The 22,624-nt window shown below is 45.8% G+C and overlaps 1 protein-coding gene and 1 non-coding gene across 2 annotated transcripts in view; one reads left to right on the top strand and one right to left on the bottom strand.

The window, feature by feature from the left end:
- mst1rb (macrophage stimulating 1 receptor b) overlaps window positions 1-22,624 on the top strand; it is a 173,931-nt gene that overhangs the window by 37,402 nt on the left and 113,905 nt on the right. The window lies entirely within an intron of this gene.
- trnag-gcc (transfer RNA glycine (anticodon GCC)) lies at window positions 16,825-16,895 on the bottom strand. The gene has a single exon. It is a non-coding gene; the product is annotated as a tRNA-Gly (tRNA).

Below are 22,624 nucleotides of genomic sequence, written 5' to 3' on the forward strand. Positions count from 1 at the left end.
AAAATCCTCGTTACTTGGCGTGGTTTCTTTCTTGGCCGATGAGCCCGATCCTAGAGCCGCAACTTTGACCGCACACTTGGTCGGAGTTTCCGGGAGGTGGGATTAGATTGGATTTGGATTTGATTTATTGTCAGGAGTACCAAGGTACAGTGAAAGGTATTCTCCGTACAATCCAGACAGATCGTTCCATACACGAAAAAACATCGGACATACGTAAATAGACAATGTAAATATATAGACACAAACATCGGCTGAAGCAGACGGAGCGTCGTGCTACTCAGTAGAGAAGATGTGTGATATCAGTTCAGTCCATAAGAGGGTCATTCTGCAGTCTGGTAACAGCAGGGAAGAAGCTGTTTTTGAACCTGTTGTTAGTACGTTTTCTCAGACTTTTGTATCTCCTGCCCGATGGAAGAGGTTGGAATGGAGGATAATCCGTATGGAAAGGGTTTTTGATTATGCTGCCCATTTCCCCAAGGCAGCGGGAGATGTAGACAGAGTCAATGGATGGGAGGCGGTTTTGCATGATAGACTGGACGGTGTTCACGACTCTCTGTAGTTTCTTACGGTCTTGGGCCGAGCAGTTGCCACACCAGGTTGTGATGGCAGCCAGATAGGATGCCTTCTATGATACATCTGTAAAACTTGATAAGAGTCAATGTGGACATGTGGAATTTACTTAGTTTCCTGAGGACGTATCGGCGCTGTTGTGCTTTCTTGGTCGTAGTGTGACATGGATGGATCAGGACAGATTGTTGGTGATGTGCACACCTAGGAATTTAAAGCTGTCAACCATCTCTACCTCGACACCCTTGATGCAGACAGGGGTGTGTACGATACTGTGTTTCCTGAGATCAATGACCAGCTCCTTAGTTTTGCTGATGTTGAGGAGGAGGTTGTTGTCATTACACCACACCACTAGGTTGTCTATCTCCCTCCTGTACTCTGACTCATCATTGTTCAAGATCTGACCCACTACAGTCATGTCATCAACAAACTTGTAGATGGAGTTGGAACCAAGTTTTACCACACAGTCATGTGTGTATGGGGAGTATAATAGGGGGGCTAGGTACACAGCTTTGTGGGGCCCTGGTATTGGGGACTATCAATGCCAGATGAGATGCTGTTGTTGATCCTTACTGATTGTGGTCTATGGGTCAGGAGGTCGAGTTGCGGAGGGTGGAGCCGAGTCCCAGATTTTGGAGCTTTGATATGAGCTTGTCTGGGATTATGGTGTTGAAGGCGGAACTGTAGTCAATGAATAGGAGTCTGATGTAGGTGTCCTTGTTGTCGAGATGCTCCAGGGATATGAGTGTAGGGCCAGGGAGAAGGTGTCTGCTGTGTACCGGTTGTGGCGGTATGCAAATTGCAGTGGATCAAGGCATTCTGGGAGTATGAGCTGATGTGTCTCATGACCAACTTGAATTTACATAACACCTTTCATGATCACTGGACATTTCAAACTAATTTGCAGCCAATGAAGTACTTCCTGATGCACAATTACTGTTGGAAAGTGTGAAAGGTGACAGTGAATTTTCCACGAACAGCGTGATAACGACCAGATCCTGGGATTTTTTTGTGATGGTTTTGTTGACCACGAAGGAGTCCAAACTGAGTTGTTAAAAGGAAATAAAGGGACTGCAGGGTGGCGCAGTGGGTTAGCACTGCGGCCTCACGGCGCCGAGGTCCCAGGTTCGATCCCGGCTCTAGGTCACTGTCCATGTGGAGTTTGCACGTTCTCCCCGTGTTTGTGTGGGTTTTGCCCCCTCAACCCAAAAATGTGCAGGATAGGTGGATTGGCCACGCTAAATTGCTCCTTAATTGGAAAAAAATGAATTAGGTACTCTAAATTTATTTTAAAAAAGGAAATAAAGTTTTATTCCAATAACTATTATTTAATAGGACGGCAGATCCCAGCCGGTTCTCTCCTGTCGGTTCCCAAACTGGCCGAAGATACATGGTTAAGGGTTCCCTGCCCACTTTAACGGCGGACCTTGTATTTGGTGAGGCTCACAGGGAGTTTAATCATTGCCACCTGTTGTTGAAAACTCACCACTATTCTTAGAAGTCCCCCTGTACCAAAAATGGCTGACATTCTAAATGCTGAACAGGGATTCTCACTCCCTGACTCCTATGCAGGCTTCGGTGGGTGCTATTCAGGTCAAACTATGTTTCCAAGTTATCCCCCGGTATAACCCATACCTTTACCGAAGATTTCATCTACTTACCACTTAGTAGCATCGATCCTGGGTCCCGCATTGCTAAGTAAGTAAAGTAGACTTTGGAATAACCACTGTTTCAGGTTAAAACTTTTAAGTTATTTTATTATTATATATATTTTTTCCTTTTAAAAGATGCAATCACTGTCTTTACAGAAAAGTAAAAAGATCTTGCTTCTGGATCCTTCTGGTTGGTTGAAGGGACCTTCACGCTCACCTTGACAATCAATCTCTTTAAATTCTTTTGGTCTTCCTCAGATGTATTCACTGTTCTGCTCGGTTGCTATGCTCTATCTTTCCCATGTACCGAGCTGTGAGAGCTAGCTCTGCTGGCTGTCTCTGAGCTGACTCTGAGCTGCCTCCTCTTTAAATTCTGGCCTTCCTTAGATGCATTTGCTGTTTTAGCTCGGCTGCTTTTCTTTGTCCCTTTCCCATGGCCGAGCTAGCTGACTCTGATTGCTTCTCTGTTCCCTCTCTGCTTCTCTGCCCCTCTGTCTCTCTGCCCCTTTCTCAGTGTTTATATATTTTTCTAACAGTTATAAGGTTTTTATGACTTTATTGTAAAGTGACTTTAATTTCACTTGGATTGTAAAAGGTACCTTTAATCTGAATTTCATGACGTCATCACAAAGATCTCTGATTATATTGTTTCCTTTGTGATGTTCAAAGTTCCTTTGTGATATTCAAAAATGCTTTGATTTCAAGAGACGTGTGAATTTTGATTCCCGTCATTTCTATAGTTTTATTTTCTAATTGTGTCCCCAGCTCATAATTTTGACTTTGATTTGGGTCTGATTTGTGTTCTTGTAGACAGGTTGTCTCCAGTTTTCTTTAATTCACCTGATGTCAGCAGAGCTTCACACCTATATATTTGACCCCCTAGTCATTCTTTTCTATCTGCTGATTTTACTTCAATGAAGGTGTGAATCATTGCTTTTAGCGTAATGCTAAAAATCCACTTGGTTGTGACTTGAAAGGTTTACATTTATCACCTAACTCAACTGAAACCCTCATCCATGCTTTTCCAGATGCTTACTAAGATGGTTAGTTTCAATGAAGGTGTGAACAATTGTTTTTAGCTTCATACAAAAATCCTGTTTGTTTGCTAAGCCTGTTTGGAAGAAGGAATCTGCATTTTATAATCCTGCACGTTGCAGCTGCTGTTAACCCTTCGCGGGATCTTTCCCTGTATCCTCTCATGTTTCTCTCAGACCAGATATTGCCAGACTTCCATGTTTCAAATGACACATCTTTCCATATTTTCAATTACACACCTCGTAATTTATGATCCATCCCGCCAACAAATTATGAATAACCCTCTGACAACTGTGGAGATGGAGGGCGCTGGACTCGCTTTGTATCTGGCTGTGCGTCATGTACCCGCGGTACAGGATTGGGTGGTGTGTATCGAGCGTTACTTTCGAGTGGAACATCGAGGCAGGTTTACTGCTGGAAACGACGTTGGAGACCACCAACAGTTGGGTCTACATATCCAAATCTGTGTTGAAGACCTCTCCCATGTTGGCATTTTCTGACCCCCTTGGGGTTTTGCCCTGGCCCATTCGGGTATCAGATTCGGCTGGACAAGAACATTTCGTTCACGAGGAATTTTGCAAAGAAAAAAAAATAAAATCTGCCCAGGGGATGTGGGTGTCGCTGGTTGGGCCGGCATATATTGCCCATCCCTAAGTGCGTTCTAAGCGTCAACCGCATCACTGTGGGTCTGGAGTCACATGTAGGCCAGACCAGGTAAAGATGACCAATTTCCTTCCATAAAGGACATTAGTGAACCAGATGGTTTTTTAGGACAATTGACCATGTTTCAACGGTCAACATTAGATTTTTAATTCCTGATTTTTATTGAATTCGAATTCCACCGTCTGCCCTGGTGAGATTCAAACCCAGGTCCCCAGAACATTACTATTGTTAGTACAAGGTGTTGTCCATTCAGTTGCTAAGGTAACAACGAGCACTTGTACAGACAGGGCTGTGATAAATGTTCTTGCACTAGACTCTGTCTCATCAGTGAAGTAATGATGGAAACAAACAGGAAAGTCAGCAGTTTGGTATCTGAAGGGTGGGTCAATGGCATTCCTAAGCTTCGACAACTTGGCCTCAAAGCCCAGGAAATGGCCCCTTTGCAGCTAACAGTCCCTGTTTGCGGGTTTCACCTTTTGTGTTTCCTGTTGATTTTATGCAATCTGTTACCTTGGGATTAGATTCATTGAAGGGCCAACACTTGTTAAAATTAGCACATTAAGTGGTGGCACGGCAGCGCAGTGGTTAGCACTGATGCTTCACAGTGCCGAGGACCCGGCTTCGATCCCGGCCCTGGGTCACTGTCCATTTGGAGTTTGCACATTCTCCCCGTGTTTGCGTGGGTATCACCACCACAACCCAAAGATGTGCAGGGTAGTTGAATTAGCCACGCTAAATTGCCTGTTAATAGGAAAAAAAGAATTGGGTACGCTAAATTTATAAAACAAAATTAGCAGCTTACGAGAGAAGGGAATTAGAAAGCAAGATGGAGAAAGAGAGAAAGAGCTAGTGTTTATCACATCTTTCCGAACCTCAGGATTGCCCCCTTGTGTTTTACGGCCAATAGAGTATTTTTGAAGTGTAGTCTCAGTTGTAATGTAGGAAATGCAACAGCTAATCTGCTCCGTTGGTAATAATAATTGTTTATTGTCACAAGTAGTCTTCAATGAAGTTACTGTGAAAAGTCCCCAGTCGCCACATTCCGGCGCCTGTTCGGGGAGGCCGGTACGGGAATTGAACTTGCGCTGCTGGCAACGTTCTGCATTACAAGACAGCTGTTTAGCCCACTGTGCTAAACCAGGTCGGTTGAAAAGGATCTTGAGGGCCAGCACGGTGGCGCAGTGGTTAGCATTGCGGTCTCACAGCGCTGCGGACCCGAGTTCGATCCCAGCCCCGGGTCGCTGTCTGTGTGGAGTTTGAACATTCTCCCCGTGTCTGTGTGGGTCTCACCCCCACCACCCAAAAAGATGTGCAGGGTAGCTGAATTGGCGATGCTATTTTGGCCCTTAATTGGAAAGAAAGAATTGGGTACTCTAAATTTATTTTAAAAAAGAAAGGGTTGTTAAGAAAGCTACAACGTTAGGACTGTCATGGCGCGAAGTAGTCAAAGGTCCACCTTGTGGATGAGAGGGGATCTGATCCAAGAATATAAAATACTAATAGGGATTGATGAAATAAACGTAGACCAAATGTTCCCCCTTGTGGAGCAATCTAGAATGAGAGGACACAGAGACAGGTTGAGAGGCGGTAGATTTAAAACTGAGATGAGGAGGAACTACTTCTCGCAGAGGGAGGTGAATTTGTGGAACTCGCTGCTCCATAGAGCGGTGGAAAGTGAGCCATTAAATGGTTTCAAGAAAGGGATAGATATATTTCTGATAAAAAGCAGGTAAAAAGGGAAATGGGGAACAGATAGGGAGGCGGATTTGAGACCAGGAAGAGATCAGCTATGATATGATTGAATGATGGAGCAGACCCGAGGGGCTGAATTACTGACTACTTTCCTGTTTTAAAAAAAAATACAATTGAGGGGCAATTTAGCGTGGCCAATCCACTTTCCCTGCACATCTTTGGGTTGTGGGGATGAGACCCACGCAGACTCAGGGAAAATGTGCAAACTCCACACGACAGTAACTCGGGGCCAGGATCAAACATGGGTCCTCGCTGCTGTGAGGCAGCAGAGCTAACCACTATGCCACCGTGCTACCCCTGTACCTCTGTTCCGATGAGGGAGAGGAGGATTCGCCGAAGTGTGCCTCGCTTATAATTGCACCCGTTAAACTTGGAGGTGAAAACTCTTGTTGGACAGGAAACTGTGTGAATAAAGAACAGCATATTGTGGAACTGTGTGGCTACGTAACGCCACCTTGGTCTGGGGAATGTTGTGGGCATTCGTGGTTGTGTAAGATGAGGCTTTGTTGTAGCGGCTATTTAAAACTACCAGCGCATGTTGAATTTACTCGGTTCGGATTTGTGTTCAAGTAAAAGTTGCAAACAGTGAAATCTTCTTGGTAATTTCTTCATTTGGGGGGGTCACTTGGTAAACTCGGTTATTTTGGCTTCTCATTCCCTAATGGGGATTGTGATACAAGGAGCATTTCTGCAATTGTTCGGTGTCTATTATTCAATGTACTTGGTGGTAGCTGAGACTTCCAACTGGTAGAATCAAGTCAAAATCCCTGAGGCTTTGAGGCCCTTTTGCTGTCCCTGAAGAATAAAAACTTGAGTTCCTAAACTCTCCATTCCGCTGCTTGACAGCTACGCTGAAAGGTTAACGGGTATGATCTTCAGACGCAAGTCAAGTGTGAAGTGCGTATTTTGCTAGCATTGATCAGATTATCTGGTGTTCTGTTGCCATTGACTTCTTGACATTTGTTCTCCGAAAGGATGCAGGATCTATTTTTTTCTATTCTTTCAGGGGATGTGGGTGTTGCTGGCTATAGGCCAGCACTTATTGCCCTTTACAGTCAATGAAATACATTTTGAAGCGCAGTAAGTGTTGTAATGTGGGGCTCGAAAAGATAGCTGTGCTGTTACAGACATTGAAGATGTTCTTAAAAAGCACAACACGTGTTGGAGTAGCTTTGGTGAGATTGGAAGAGAAGGCCTAAAATCACGAGGTAGCCCCCATGCAGTTCCGAGGATAAATGCGTGTTGTCCCTGCAGGGCCCCACCCTCTCCCTGTTTCCGCATCCTCCTCCAGCTGGTTAGGGGCTGGTTTAGCCCACTGGGCTAAATAGCTGGCTTTTAAAGCAGACCAAGGCAGGCCAGCAGCACGGTTCAATGCCCGTACCAGCCTCCCCGAACAGGCGCCGGAATGTGGCGACTAGGGGCTTTTCACAGTAACTTCATTGAAGCCTCCTTGTGACAATAAGCAATTTTCATTTTTCATTTCAGCCCTACAACCCTGTGTTTCCTCTGATTCTAGCATCCAATTTTAAAATTTTTTGAAATTATAAATTTAGAGTACCCACTTTATCTTTTCCAATTAAGGGGCAATTTAGCATGGCCAATCTACCTACCCTGCACATCTTTGGGTTGTGGGGGCAAAACCCACGCAAACACGGGGAGAATGTGCAAACTCCACGCGGACAGTGACCCAGAGCCGGGATCGAATCTGGGACCTCAGCGCCATGAGGCAACAATGCCAACCACTACACCACCGTGCTGCCCCCCTCCGGCATCCAATTTTAATTGTTCCCAACATTGGCAGCTGTGCTCTTGGCTGCTGAGGCCTTTCACTCCCTCTGTGAACACCTCTCCTCCTCACTCACTTTCTCTCACGTTGTCAGACAGTGCTGAGAAACTAATGCTGGATTTACCGGCCCCACCAGCAGCGGGTCTCAATGCGAGCGGAATGACAACATCCAGGCCTACCTCTCCAGGCTTTGACCGGTTATTATCCTGATATTTCCTCCTGTGGCTGGGTGCCTAAGTCTGATTGATAATGCTCTTGTAAAGTGTCTTGGGATATTTCATTACATTGAAGGTAAATTTAAATGCAAGTTGTTATTACCCATTAACTCAAACTTAATCTTTCCCTGGCTTGAGAGAAGGTGTTTGAATGTAGTGGTCTTGAGCTATGGAAACAATATAGGAAGTTACATTGCAGTTTAATTGTAGGAGGAGCGGCCACAGATTCAAAATAATTAATTAACAAAGTCAAATTTAGAATTGATATATCAAGGCCTATCTCTATAACCTCCTTTAGCCCTATGACCTTGGGAGATATCTGTGGTCCTCTAATTTTAGCCTGTTGTGAACCCAGAGTTTTAATTGCTTCACCATTGATGGCCATGCCTTCAGTTGCCTGGGCCGCAAAGCTCTGGGATAGTCTCCCCCACACCTCTCCACCCTCCCTGACTGACTTTCCTCCTTGAAAAAAAAGTTTTAAAACCTGCCCCATTAATAATGCTTTTCGTAGTCTGATTGGCTAGCTTCTTAAAATCAAGATACTGCACATGCTGAAAATCAGAGTAGAAAATATTGGTAAAAACCCAGCAGGCCTGGCAGCATCTGTGGAGAGAGAAACAGAGTTGGCGTATCAAGTCCATATGACTTCCTCAGGCTCCTCTTCAGCTCTGAAGAAGAGACATACGGACACGACACGTTAACTCTGTTCCTCTCTTGCACAGATGCTCCCAGACCTGCTGAGTTTTTCCAGCATTTTCTGTTTTTATTTCTAATATCTCCTTGGGTGACTTACCTCCATACTTTTGGTTTTTAATACTCCTGCGCAGAGGCGTCTTGTGATATTTTGTAATACCAAAGGCACTATATAAATGCAAGTTAGTGAGTATGTCTCATGTTGCAGTGGGCAATGTCCCTGTTCCCACTCCAGGACTTGGTGACCAAAGAAGGTGTGTGCATAATGTGGCCAAACAGGTGGAGTATCCGCCTGGTATTCCTTCCAATACACGCCAAAGACGGGCAGTAAGAGTGTAATATTTGTTGTGGGGGTGGGGCAGTTGAGTGGACGTCCGTTGCGGATCAGATTGGTGCTGGTATCATGGGTGTTCAATCCCCGCTCTGGCTGGGGTGGAGTCGGGACCTGCCTCCTTGCCCCACCAATGGTGGACGTCATGGTGCTGTGGATTGCACCTACCTGCGGGTAGAAGATAATTCTGAGCTGTTTTTGTGGGTTCTTCTTTGTGCAAAATAATATCCTTCAAGAGAGATTGTGGAGATGAAGTGATCCAGCTGGATGCTGCAAGGAGCAGTTACCTGGCTGGCTGTCTCCATCTGGAATTATCTTGTGAATTTTAGATGTACTGGTGAAACTGTTTCTGAGGTGCAGTGGCCATCCAAATATTAATTCTATAAATGAGAAAGTATTGTTACGTGGGAGAATCAGAGTGTTGACCACATACAAACCTGGAATTGAAATGATGATCGTGAAACTGTGGTCAATTGTTGAAAAAAGCCCCCACCTGGTTCACTAGTGCCTCGGGGAGGAAATCTGCCATCCTTACATGGTCTGGCCTACTCCAGATTCACAGCAATACGGTTGACTCAATACTGCCCCCTCAAGTGCATTGAAAGATGGACAATAAATGCTGGCCACGCCCCGTGAAAGAATTAAAACAAATACCCACGACCAATAGACCAATGAGGTAACTGCACTAAATCTCCTTGCCAGAAAGAAAACAGTTGTTAAAGGCAAAACATTTCTTGTGATTTTGGACGAGAGCTGGATGGATGAGGGGAGATGCAAGCTGGATTTTTGTTGAGGTGAGTGATTGCCATGTTGGAGAATGAATGCAGTTCTGGGTGAAGAAGCAACAACTTGGAAGACAGAGGCTCCAATACGATTCACGGAGCAGGAGAAACGTCAAATTTAGGACGAGCTCATCTCAATATCACACCTTATCAAATCTTAGATCATTTCCACCATCAATCCCGGTGAGCCCTGGGAGTGGGACTACCAATTGTGAAGTAATCGGGAAATGAAAAACCCATTCCATGTTCCACTTCAATGCTGGAGGAGAACTCCTCACAGAGTCATAAGAATTTTACAGACAGAAAGGAGCCCTGCGGCCCATTGTGTCTGCGCCAGCCAGCAAGCATCACCCATCTTTTAAAAAAATGTTTTAAAAAATTAATTAAGGGGCAATTCAGCATGGCCAATCCACCGACCCTGCACATCTTTGGGTTGTGGGGGTGAGATCCACGCAGACACGGGGAGAATGTCCAAACTCCACACGGACAGTGACCCGGGGCCGGGATCGAACCCGGGTCCTCAGCGCCGCGAGGCAGCAGTGCTAACCACCGTGCTGCGCCCACACCCATCTATCTATTCTAATCTCGCTTTCCAGTACTTGGTCCGCAACGTTCAGCTTCATCGGATCACAGGGTTCAATCCCACAACACTTTGTCAGGGAAATTCTCCAAAAGCCACTCCCAGCAATTTCTAACTTGTTGCAAGAAGATAAATCGAATTAGTGGAATTCAAAGGCATGGCCAAAAATGTGTGCTTATGTGTGCACTTATCAGTGGAAGTGGTGCGTATTAGTGTGCGTATTATTCCAGTCTGCGTCCAACGTTGTCATAGTGATTCAACATTGTATGAAATGAGTCAGCATTTATCCTCCCTCACCCCTCATTTCACACACCTTCTGCCCCCAAAAGATTCATTTACAAAATAAAGAAAGATGAGGAGCTGGAGTTCTCAGGGACCTTGAGGTCCCCCTTCTCAGGCTGAAAGTGTGAGGTGACTCCGCTCTTGTGGGTTCTTGGGCCCTGGATGACATTGCTTTGGCAGCTACCCATTAAGGGGCACCGCCCGGGGTGCCATGCTATTGAGGATGGTTCCTCGGCAGCACTACCACCAGCGGAAGCCATTGCTAAGGCTGCATCAAGAGCGAGGCACCCTCAAGAATAGGTACATTTGGCTGGGGAAAGTCGAGATAAGGTGAGCCTTGTCGTGGTGCATTGGTGGCACAGTTACTGGGGGAGGGAGGGGGGGGCGGACCTGGGGGGCGGGGGGCGGGTGCGGGGACGAAGGGGGGGGGGACATTGGGGGGACAGACTGGGGGGAACATTCTCCTCAGTAAGGAGAGCACTGAACCTTCCCCACAATCCACCAGGAGGTGCTGGCACCCCCACCTGGAGGTGAGTCCTGATGCAGGCACTATGTTAGTGGGGGTGACAAGTGGCCTTTAATTAGCTACTTGTGGCTCAGATGGCCAGTGATTGGGAGGCAGCACAGCTAAGATTCACGTTATTGGCAATATGCCACAGTGGCGGAAAGACGCTTGCCTCCGAATGCCTTCCCCCCCACCCGTATTGTCAGTCCTCCCACTTGCCAGCCTGTTTCCAGTGAACTGGGGAAATTCAGGCCCTCCATTCTTTTTTTGTTTAAAAAAAAATAAAAAATTTAGGGTACCCATTTTATTTTTTCCAATTAAGGGGCAATTTAGCGTGGCCAATCCACCTACCCTGCACATCTTTTGGGTTGCGGGGGCGAAACCCACACAGACACGGGGAGAATGTGCAAACTCCACATGGACAGTGACCCAGGACCGGGATTCGAACCCGGGTCCTCAGCGCCGTAGGCAGCCATGCTAACCACTGTGCCACTGTGCTGCCCCAGGCCCTCCATTCTTTACACTCACCTGTGAAGGCGGGCTGGTTTAATGTCTCAGCCCTCTTTCAATATTGCTCAGCCTAGATGACATGGCTCTGGAGTGAGACGTGAACCCACTACCTACTGACTCAGAGGCAAGAGTGATACTCACTGAGCCCAGGCTGACAGCTGACATGTGACTTGGGCATTCTGCTGTCCCTCTGTCTGTCTCATCCATTTTCTAGCACTCCATGTTGACACTTTTGTTCTCATCTTACTCTTCCCTCTTATTTCTTCCACTCTGGTTTTTGGGGGCATTAGTCTCTGATCTCTTTACCTACTCTGTTTCATGCTGGCACTCCCTTTTTAGCCCCTGCTGTTTGACCAGATTACAATGACACATGTCAGTGTGGTGATTACACCAAAGGGTATGTGTTCTTGTGAGTCATTAAAGGTAGGGAGGTAATTAGTCACAGCTCACGAGGGTACATGGGCATCTCTCATCCTTAGACGGAGACCATTGGGTATCCAGCTCGAGGGGCATCTCTCCACATCAAGCATGAGCCAGGTGAGGAGGCGTGGCCCCAAGGTTAGCCAAAACAGCAATTGAACGCACGCCGGCGGCATTATTCTGAACCAAGCTATGTAGCCAACTGAGCTATCTGGCTCCCAATCATTTAAGATTATTGCATTTATTGAGGGTGTGACTTGAGCATGTGTTATTTTTGTTTGTAAAAAGTAAATGAAGTAACTTAAAGGAAAAAATTGCCTCATTTTATTTTCTCAGGGTAGTTCTCTTATTTCTTCTAACGCCTTTGGAAGAGAGCCCAGTTATCGTAATCGCCCAGCTCAGAGGCAGACCCTGTGTTTTGCTTCTGGATCTGTGACAAGCAATTCCGACACCATGTCGCGGCGATGCAGGGCTATCTCTCATAGGGTTACCATGTCAGAGGCAAGGCACTGTCTGTAGCTTGTTTGCTTTCGCTCAAGTGTAATGCTGGAGAGTTTAGGTGTCCAAATGGGAAGAAGTAAATATTTGGAATCCTCGCGATCTGGACAAATACTTTGGAAATTCTTTCGCCTGAATTTTTGGCAGAGGATACGCTTCCTTTAGCCAACAGGCAACTGACATTTATTTTTCTCCGACTGTTTCTGATTATATCAACACTCTCTTTTCGCTCTTGTTCTCTTATATTTCTTTCTGTTTCTCCATTTTTTCCTTTTGATCTCTCCTGCTTTCAATTTTCCTCCTCCTTTGCTCGCTCATTTTTTCCCCTCACACCCTCCACCCGAGCTGCAATTAAAACCAGTCACACAGTACAGCTGTGTTTTTTACATTTTCCAATCAAGGGGCAATTTAGCGTGGCCAATCCACTTAACCAGCATATCTTTGAGTTGTGGGGGCGAAACCCACGCAGACAAGGGGAGAATGTGCAAACTCCACACGAACAGTGACCCGGGGCCAGGATCGAACCCGGGTCCTCGGTGCTGTGAGGCAGCAGTGATAACCACTGCTCCACCGTGCTGCCCAGCTATTTAAAAAAAAATGAACATTGCCTTTGTTATCAGTCAACTGGTTTTCTCTAGAATTGTAAAATGGTTACAGCATAGAAGGAGGCCATTCGGTCCATTATCTCTGTGGTAGTCCTCCGAATAAACAATTCAACACATGCTGCTCCCCAGTCTTTTCCCAGTAGCCCTGCACGCTTTTCCTTTTCGGTTAACAATCCATTTCCCTTTTCAAAGCCTCAATTGATCCTGTCATAAGACCTTAAGATGTAGGTGCAGAAGTAGGCCATTCGGCCTACCATATTTGTTCCACCATTAAATGAGATCTGACATGATAATCGGCAACTCCCGTCTCAACCCCACAACCCTTGATTCCTGTACTGATTAAAATTCTGTCTATCTCCACCCTGAACATACTTAATGATCCAGCCTCTACAGCTCTCTGCGGTAAAGAATTCCACATATTCACCACCCTCTGAGAGAAGAAATTCCTCCTCATTTCTGTCTTAAATGGACGACTCCTTAACTCTGAGATCATGCCTTATGGTCCTAGACTCTCCCACAAGGGAAAACAACCTCTCAGCATCTCCCCTGTCAAACCCCTGAGAACCCTTTATGTCTCAATAAGATCGCCTCTCATTCTTCTAAACTCCAATGAGTACAGGCCCAACCTACTCAACCTCGCCTCATAAGGAAAACCTTCCATGCCTGGGATTAACCAAATGAAGCTTCTCTGGACTGCCTCCAATGCCAGGATATCTTTCCTTAGATAAGTGGACCAGAACTGTTCACAATATTCCAGGTGTATAGTTTTAGCAAGACTTCACCATCTTTATACAGTCGACACCACACTCTCAGAGTATACATTCCAGATTCTAACACTCAATGGGATGAAAAGGGTTACCTCATGTCACTATTGCTTCTTTGACCTTAAATCCCTGTCCTCTGGTGCTCGATCCAAGCAAAGGAGGGCTGGTCTGCAATTTGTACTTTCCTTTTAGTGATACTTAAACTCCTGCTCCCTCGTCCTGTAAGATGCTGAGCCAGACAGGTAAATGTCCTTCTGTTTCCAATTTTGTTTTATGACGAAAGCGTCTATGGGGGAGTATTTGTTATTGAAATATGCCTGATTCTTGGAAATTCGAGAGTTATGTTTTGGATTCCATGGGCAGGGTTCTCCATTAGCTGATGCTGAAATCAGAGCATGCAATCGGGTGGAGAATAACCCGACGCTGAAATCGCAGCAGGCACCGGTTTGATGCCAAATCGCTATGCTCCGTCACCTCAAACGGCGTGAATGCGACGCACGTTACGCGTACTTTAATCACCGTTTGCATATCATTAGTAGGCCTCCGATTCTCTGCCTCCGATGGGCCGAGTTCCTGATGGCCCCCCTTGCCGGGGGCTTCTGCCAGGCCGGGGGGGGGGGGGAGTAGTGGGGGGTGACCAGGAGGTGGGCTGTGGAGTCGGTGCAGACAGGTACGCAACACCACTACCGCAGCCGGTAAGGCAGCCATGCAGCTGCGCATGCCGCTGACACCCACTTTAAACCTGGTGCCCTGGGTCGTACAGGTGACCCCCCCTGGGGCACCCCCCTGGGTGCCCTCTGGCCCCGGCTGACCCGTCAGCTGTATGGGCACTCCAGCACAACCTGTGCCATCTTTCCGGCCTCGATCAGTGTGTGAGTGGGGGGGGGGGGGTGTATTGATTATGCGCGGCTGCAGCTTGTCAGCCCTGCGAGTGTCCATTACGGACCAGACGTGTCGCGCACAATTTTCCATGGGATTCGATGCTAGCCCTTCACCGGTAGCGGATTCGATGCAGATGCAGCGCCGATTTTCTTGTCATAGAAGACCACTGATTCTCCTAGTCGCAGAAACGGAAATTCCATCCCTATGTGTTTGAATAGGACAATTAAACTTGCTTCCTATCTGCTTGTCAGGTTAAGTGACCCACACGTAATGGAGCTCAGTGAATTGAGATAATGAGAGCGTTGCATGTGCTGATTGGTGTGAATTGTGCAACATGCCATGTGTCCACCTTCATTCAGTAATAACCTGATTCTTCAGGAAAATTGAAGCATATCCACTTTGTCACACTTGGCCAAGTGTGGATAACTTTGAATAGATTTTGGTTATGGGGAGCACAAGGACCCACTTTACAGGTGTGGTGCAACAGAGAGCTAAAGTATGTTTAAACAAAAACAATGTTTATTCTATGAATTCAATTAAGATTTTTAAACACACACAGTAAACATCTTAGCAGCTATCAACGCAAATACTCCCCCCAAAGAATACAGTACTCTATAAGTAACCCTTAATCTTTCCTTGCAACATCCATAAGACAAAAAACCCTTTTTACAGAAAGACAGCAGGTTTAAATTCTCTACTGAGAGCAGTTATCACTGCTAAATTAGCAAGTGATCTGAAGGCATTCTTTTCATACAGAGATCAGAATTACACCTAGTTTCTTTGGATGCAGCTCCCAATCTGCAAAACGAAACTAAACACACCCTGTAGCTGCCAGCCCAAAGCAAAAGTAAAGCAGGCAGCCCAGCTCCACCCACACTCTGACATCACTGCAGCTGTTTGATAAATCCCATTTCTTAAAGGTACTCTCACATGACACGGTGGACATTCTGGGATCTTGTCAGCAGGGGTAGATTGTACTGGAGTCGGTGCAGTGTTTGTCCATTTCTCATGGAACTCAATGTATGCAGTATGATGTAAGGTCAGGGTAGTTGAATATTATGATTTTTTTTACTGAACTTCTTTACTGCAACAGCTCAATGATGAAGATGTAAATCCAAGGCTTCTGGCATTAATCTAGCATTTCTCTAAATGCGCTTAGCTTCTTTTCCTGCCTGCAAAGTAATTTCCTGTTATAAATATTGAACTTCCCGCACTGTGTTCTGATTTCTCCATGGCCTCGCCACTCCCTATCACCTCCGCCAGCCCGACAACCTTCTGCAAAATCTGCCCTTCTTCAATTCCAACCTCGAGCAACCCCGATTATAACCACTCCACTGTTGGATATGCAGCTGCCTCAGCCCCAAGGTCTGGAACTCCCTCTCTAAACCTCTCCTCCTCTCAATCCTTTTTGAAACACGCCGTGTTGGCAAAGCATTTGGCCACTTGTCCTAACGTCTCTCCTCGTGACTCGAAAATACATTGTGGCGTTTTTATTTTTGACTGTGTTAAGAAGCTGGTGTTGTAGAAAGCTTCTCCCAGCTCTTTCAGCGCTTCCAGACAGCAGGTGCATTCCCGAAAGGATAAATGAAAAGTCGTGGGCCACAGGAAATTAGGAACCAGCCGAATTATTACAAAGCAGTGGATTTTAGTGTGTTGCAGAACCATGAATCGTATAATTGAACTGAGGGGTCACTGCATCGTAAAGTTGCAACTAAATCCAATATCTAGCTCCAATTCATTGTACACTCGTGTTGAGCATTTACATTGCTTGAGTGCGCTACCCAAAGTTGATGCAGTATTCCAGTTAGAGGTTCTGTACAGTAGAATTGATGTTTTTTTCCACTTTGTGTCCTCTATAGATAAAGGCCAACATCCCATGAGCTTTAGTGATTAAGGTCACAGGTACGGAATGTAGTGAACTGCGTACATGGGTTACCAAATCTCTCCTTACATCGCCACATTTTGCCCGCTGATTGAATAATCGCAATCTTTATTAGTGTTGCAAGTAGGCTTACACTGACATTGCAATGAAGTTACTGTAAACATCCCCTAGTCGCCACACTCTGGCGCCTGTTCGCGTACACAGAGGGGGAATTCAGAATGTCCTGTTCGCCTAACAGCACGTGTTTCTGGACTTGTGGGAGGAAACCGGAGCCCCTGGAGGAAACCCACGCAGACACGGGGAGAACGTACAGTCTCCACGCAGACAGTGACCCAAGATTGGAATCGAGCCCAGGTCCCTGGTGCTGTGAAGCAACAGTGCTAACCAGTGTGCTACCGTGCCGCCCATAAAGAGTTGTCTTGCATTGGCCGGGACTCGAACCCGGGCCTCCCGCTTGGCAGGCGAGAATTCTACCACTGAATCACGAATGCAAACTATGTCCCTTGTAAATTTCTGCATCTATTGATAAGTGCACACATAATGGGGCTTAGTGACTTTACTAAACAGTAAATCAACTTCCATTACTGGCTCTGTAAACTACTGAAACGGTTTTGTTTTATTAATTCCATATATGCATGGTGTATTTATCTGGGTTTAGGTTTTTAAAAGATATTGAAGAAATTGGTATCATGGGGGGCTGAAAGGCAAGTGCAAGATGAGAACCATTTTCTATTCTACGATATAGTGAGACCTGTGTCGAGGGTTGTCCGATGTTTGTGTTGCCGACTAGTTCAGGACTTTGAGGAAATGTTGGCTCTTGTGGGTCATGCTGAATAGGATGGGTGGAATAATGCAGGAATCCATTCTTTATGGTCAGGAGGATGGAGGATAATGTCAACGTGTTGTTCATTGACCATATCGTTTGATGTCCAACTCTAGGCATCTTAAAGAATGCTGGGTTCAGTAATAGTTCATGGTTACTGGAGCGTGAGCTCACAGAACTGATATTTCAACACTCCAACAGATAGTTCACTAAAGGCAATGGAGCATGAGTCAGCATGAGGCACCCGTATAGTAACTCAGGTTTTGCAAAGAAGCCAGTACACTTAAAAGGGAATAGTTGTACTTTAAGGCAGCTGTTCACATCCAGGGGCAATGCGCTCCGAAAGCTTGATTTTTCATCTCGCTGATTTTGCTGTTTACAAAGTTTGTGCTCCGAAAGATGAACGTTTCACGACAGCATGAACTCAGTAACTTACAGAGAGCGAAGTTCAAAAACAGAATGGATTAAAATAACACCGCACGGACGCAATCTGTGATGTAACGGTGGTGGCATTAGTAATTTCGGAAAAGAATGTCCTGTATTTATATAAGCTTTTTTGCATCAAGCGGGGTGGTGGAATTGACTGGATTGCTCTGTGGGGAGCCAGCATAGACCTAATGGGCTGAATAGCCTTCTTCTATGCTGCATATATGACCCCTTAACCTCAGGATGTGCCAATTTACAGCCAATGATGTACTTTTCAAGTGTAATCCCTTTTGTAGGAAATGTGGCAACAGAGTGAGATCCCACAAACAATGATGTGATAATAACCAAACAATCTGTTTTGGTGAAGCTCATTCAGGAATAAATAGTTGCCAGGGCACCAGGGAGAACTCCCCTGTTCTCTTTGAAATAATGCCATGTATCTGTGATGTCCTCTTGAGTGATTGCTAAAAAAAGAGGCACATTGTCGAAGATTTTCCTCATCCACTCATCAGGGCAACTTGCAAGAATCCCAAATGTAAAGGAATCAACAATTTATACCGCATGAGAAGAGAGTGCTGATTGGTTGGCAAGTGAACCCCGATTGGTAGAGACGTTGGTGTGGAGAATGCACCAGTTAACTGATAACTGACAAGTTAACTGTCAGGCTTTGTTTAAATCCAAACCAGGCAGGCTGACACTGGTTTGCCAAGGCATTGCTGTGGAGAATGAGCCAGGAAAGGGCTGTCATCTGTTTTGGTTAATTGTAAACTACGTTCACCGTCCACTTGCCAACAAATCAGCACTCTCTTCTCATGGGGTATCGATTGTTGTTCCGTTTACAATTTGGTATTCTTGTAAATTGTTCTGATGAGTGCTTCAGCAAGATGGGCCTTTTTACAGCTGTACTTAGGTACGGTATCTGTGATCTTTCTCGAAACTCCCTTTTGAAGAAATTTCAATACTTGCTGCAATCTTTGTATTTTATTTTAGAAAAACAAATTCTCGTCCGTACCCGCTTTCTGATGGCTCCCTCTCTAAGCAAAAAGAAAATGCTGGAAAATGTCAGCAGGTCTGGCAGCATCTGTAGGGAGAGAAAAGAGCTGACGTTTCGAGTCCAGATGTCCCTTTGTCATCTGGAACTCCCTCTCTAACCTAGGCTGCAGAGGCCAATTGCAGATTGGCTAGCTCAGCAGGGACTGGGGAGCGAACCTCAGACCTTTTGGTCTGCAAACTCAATGCTGCAAAAAAATTGTCCCCGTTCCAAATTCCATTTCCTAATTACCGATACTGGCCCTCTCTCTGACAAGTGTCTGAGACTTAACCAGACTAGTCGCATATTTGACTCTGGGATGAACTGTTGGCCATATCCATGCCATTGCTAAGACCACCTACATCCACTTCTGTAATATTGCCCAATGTTGCTCATGCCTCAGAACATCTGAAGTCCTCATTCATGCCTTTGTCTAGACTTCAGTATTTCAACACACCGCCAGCTGGCTTCTCCAATTTTCCCCTCCAGGAACTTGAGGCTTTTCTAAAATTACCGTGTCCTCACTTGCATCTGGTCCCGTTCACCTACTGACCTTCTGCTTACTGACCTACATTGCCCCCTGTCAATGTGACAAGAATTCTCATTCTTTTTTTTCAAATCCCTGCCTGATCCTGTCCCTCCCCGCCTCTGTGATCTCCTCCAGCCCCACACCCGCTCCAAGATACCTGCACTCGTCTGATTCTGGTCTCATGAGCATCCCTGATTTCAATTGCTCCAACATTGGTGTATATGCCTTCAGCTGCCCTAGATCCCAAGCTCTGGAACCATAAATCTCACCACCTCATCCTTTGGGCAGCACGGTAGCACAAGTGAATAGCACTGTGGCTTCACAGGTTCGATTCCCCGCTGGGTCACTGTCTGCGCGGAGTCTGCACGTTCTCCCCGTGTGTGCGTGGGTTTCCTCCGGGTGCTCCGGTTTCCTCCCACAGTCAAAAGATGTGAAGGTTAGGTGGATTGGCCATGATAAATTGCCCTTAGTGACCAAAAAGGTTAGGAGGGGTTATTGGGTTACGGGGATAGGGTGGAAGTGAGGGCTTAAGTGGGTCTGTGCAGACTCGATGGGCTGAATGGCCTCCTTCTGCACTGTATGTTCTATGTTCAACCTTGCTTTCTTCCTTAAAGACACTCCTCGAAATCTATCGTTTGACTAAGATCTCAGCCATCAACCTTTCTGTGGCTCGGGTGTCAAACTGTACTTCAGAACTCTCCTGGGAAGCATCTTGGGATGTTTTAGGATGTTAAAGATGCCACATAAATATAAAGGTTGCTGTTGTATATTTGCACATGGATGGCCTGTGCTTGTAGTGCTATTCTGGAATATATTTGCAGATCCATATAAACACCATGCACCAAAATGGTGTTGACCCTGGCAGACTCGTGATGAAAGTAAACATTGCTTCTGTTGAAGTAGCAGGGATGGGGGTAAGTAACTGAGGCTGAATTAAAGACCTTGTGGCTCTCCTATAACTATCTCTCTTTTTTTAGATACGTTTTAAAAAAAATTGAAAGTACTCAATTAATTTTATTTCCAATGAAGGGGCAATTCAGCGTGGCCAATCCAGCTACGCTGCACATCTTTGGGTTTGGCGGGGTGAGAACCATGCAGACACGGGGAGAATGTGCAAACTCCACACGGACTGTGACCCGGGGCCGGGATTGAACCCGGGTCCTCAGCGCTGTGAGACAGCAGTGCGAACCACTGTGCCACCGTGCTGCCCACACCACTACCCTTAGCTGATCACACGGCATCCACCTTTCCTTCAGCTGATGTAGACAAACGTAGACAAATCACAGCTGAGCATACAGTCCGTGTACCAGTGAAGTTTGAATGAGAAAATACCTGAAGAATGATAGAAAACCTGAAGCTGGGGAAGATCCGGGGCTTTAGATCCAAGCGGGGCAGAGGGATAGCATAGAGATGATGGGCTGAGTGGCTTCCTTATCCGCTGTCTAACTCTTATGAGTAACGCATTCTGTGAACCTTGTAGTAAAAGAATGGAGAGGGTCAACCAATTAAATTACTCAATATATTCTTTGAGAAATATTTATTTTGCCTCTTGCTCTCCCAGCAAGTTAAAACGTTAAAGCACAGTTTGCAACATCGTAATAAATATGAGAGGTTTTAAGAAATACATTTTAATGTGCTAAAAAACTGCCCAACTCCTGTTGAAATGTAACCGTGCTCTACCTGCCTTCAAACTTGGTGAATGCAAACTGTGATGCTATGATTTACCGTCGTCCTCTGTCCCGGCCCTTCCCCTCCACCAATGCCATGTTCTTGGTTCTTCCTTACCTACCTCACAGCGCCTTGACTTTGCTGGTTTTTGCCTGTCGAGCCTGCTCTGTAATGGGGGGTTCCGACTTCTCCTCTGCCTCCTCCCTCTTTCTACCTCTTATCAGACTCTTTGTGACCTTTGCTGACTTGAATGCATGCTGAATAACCGTGTATTTGCTAACTGTGTGTTCAACATTGGTGTTCTTTTTGTTTATTCGAAACCCATTTTATTTTCTATAATAAGCCAGGAAATGACAATGCCTGTGTTTGTACCAGGATTGTTCATCCAATTTATTAAACCAACCAAGTCCACCTGAAAGAATATCAGACAAGATACACATTTTAAGAAAAATACACGCAGCGCAATGCACGAGGGGCGAGTACTATTTTCTGAGGAATTGTGAAATAGATGTTGCTGTCATTCTTATAAATGTCTTCAGGGCAGCACGGTGGCGCAGTGGGTTATCCCTGCTGCCTCACGGCATCGAGGTACCAGGTTCGATTCCGGCTCTGGGTCACTGTCTGTGTGGAGTTTGCACATTCTCCCCGTGTCTGCGTCGGTTTTGCCCCCACAACCGAAAAGACGTGCAGGGTAGGTGGATTGGCCACGCTAAATTGCCCCTTAATTTGAAAAAATGAATTGGGTACTCTAAATTTTTTTAAAAAAATGTATTCTGTTACAGACAGGCAGGGAGTTAATTTAGACAGCACTAATTTCTCCTCTTATCACCCCTCTGTGTGATCCAATTTTCGATTAATAACTCCACAGCAGAGGGCAGCACGGTGGTGCAGTGGTTTGCACTGCTGCCTCATGGCGCCGAGGTCCCAGGTTCGATCCCGGCTCTGGGTCACTGTCCGTGTGGAGTTTGCACATTCTCCCCGTGTTAGCATGGCTAGGTGGATTGGCCAAGCTAAATTGCCCCTTAATTGGAAAAATTGAATTGGGTACTCTAAATTTACAAAACAAAATAACTCCACAGCAAACTTGAGATTGGATGACCTCGAAGGGTTACTTTATTTACACACATTCAGACCATGGGAGGAGTGTTCCAACATCGCCTCCTTTGCATTCACAGAGTAAAAGAGGGTTAGGGAAGTGAAATATTTGCATCGAGTAAAGAAATATTGTTTTGCGTAGGTTCCAGAATCTGCAATTAACGCTAATGAGGTATTCCTTCACTGATGTCAGTGAGCTGAAAACCAAGACGGATACATCACTTTTTGGTGGCGTCGACTTCACACAATGAGATAGATATGCAGAGATTAATCAGTTTTGTGGGTGATGGCACACTATTTCTAGCAGAATGTAGACGGGGTCAGGTGTCCAACCTGGTCCAGAGCCCTCGTCTGGATCCCCGAGATTGCTAAATGTCTCAATCACTGAGAAGGTTGCGGGGCCCTTTGCCTTTGCAGACTCCTGTAGGCCAGTCTGGGTTCTAAAATGCAGGTGGCGTTTGTACAACAATCTTTGCGTTTGGTCTGTGCAGCCTTCCGGAGGTCATTAGTGGCTCTTCAGGGATAACGAGGCATAAGTCTTCTCGATACTGCCAGGTGACGCCCTTTGTTCAGGGTCACGGACAGACATAGATTTAGCCATTTTAGCTCTTTGTCCGGTTTGAAATTTTTAGAGAGGACAATGAGCATA

Source organism: Scyliorhinus torazame, chromosome 13, assembly GCF_047496885.1.
Source record: "Scyliorhinus torazame isolate Kashiwa2021f chromosome 13, sScyTor2.1, whole genome shotgun sequence".
NCBI classification, from domain to species: Eukaryota; Metazoa; Chordata; class Chondrichthyes; order Carcharhiniformes; family Scyliorhinidae; genus Scyliorhinus; species Scyliorhinus torazame.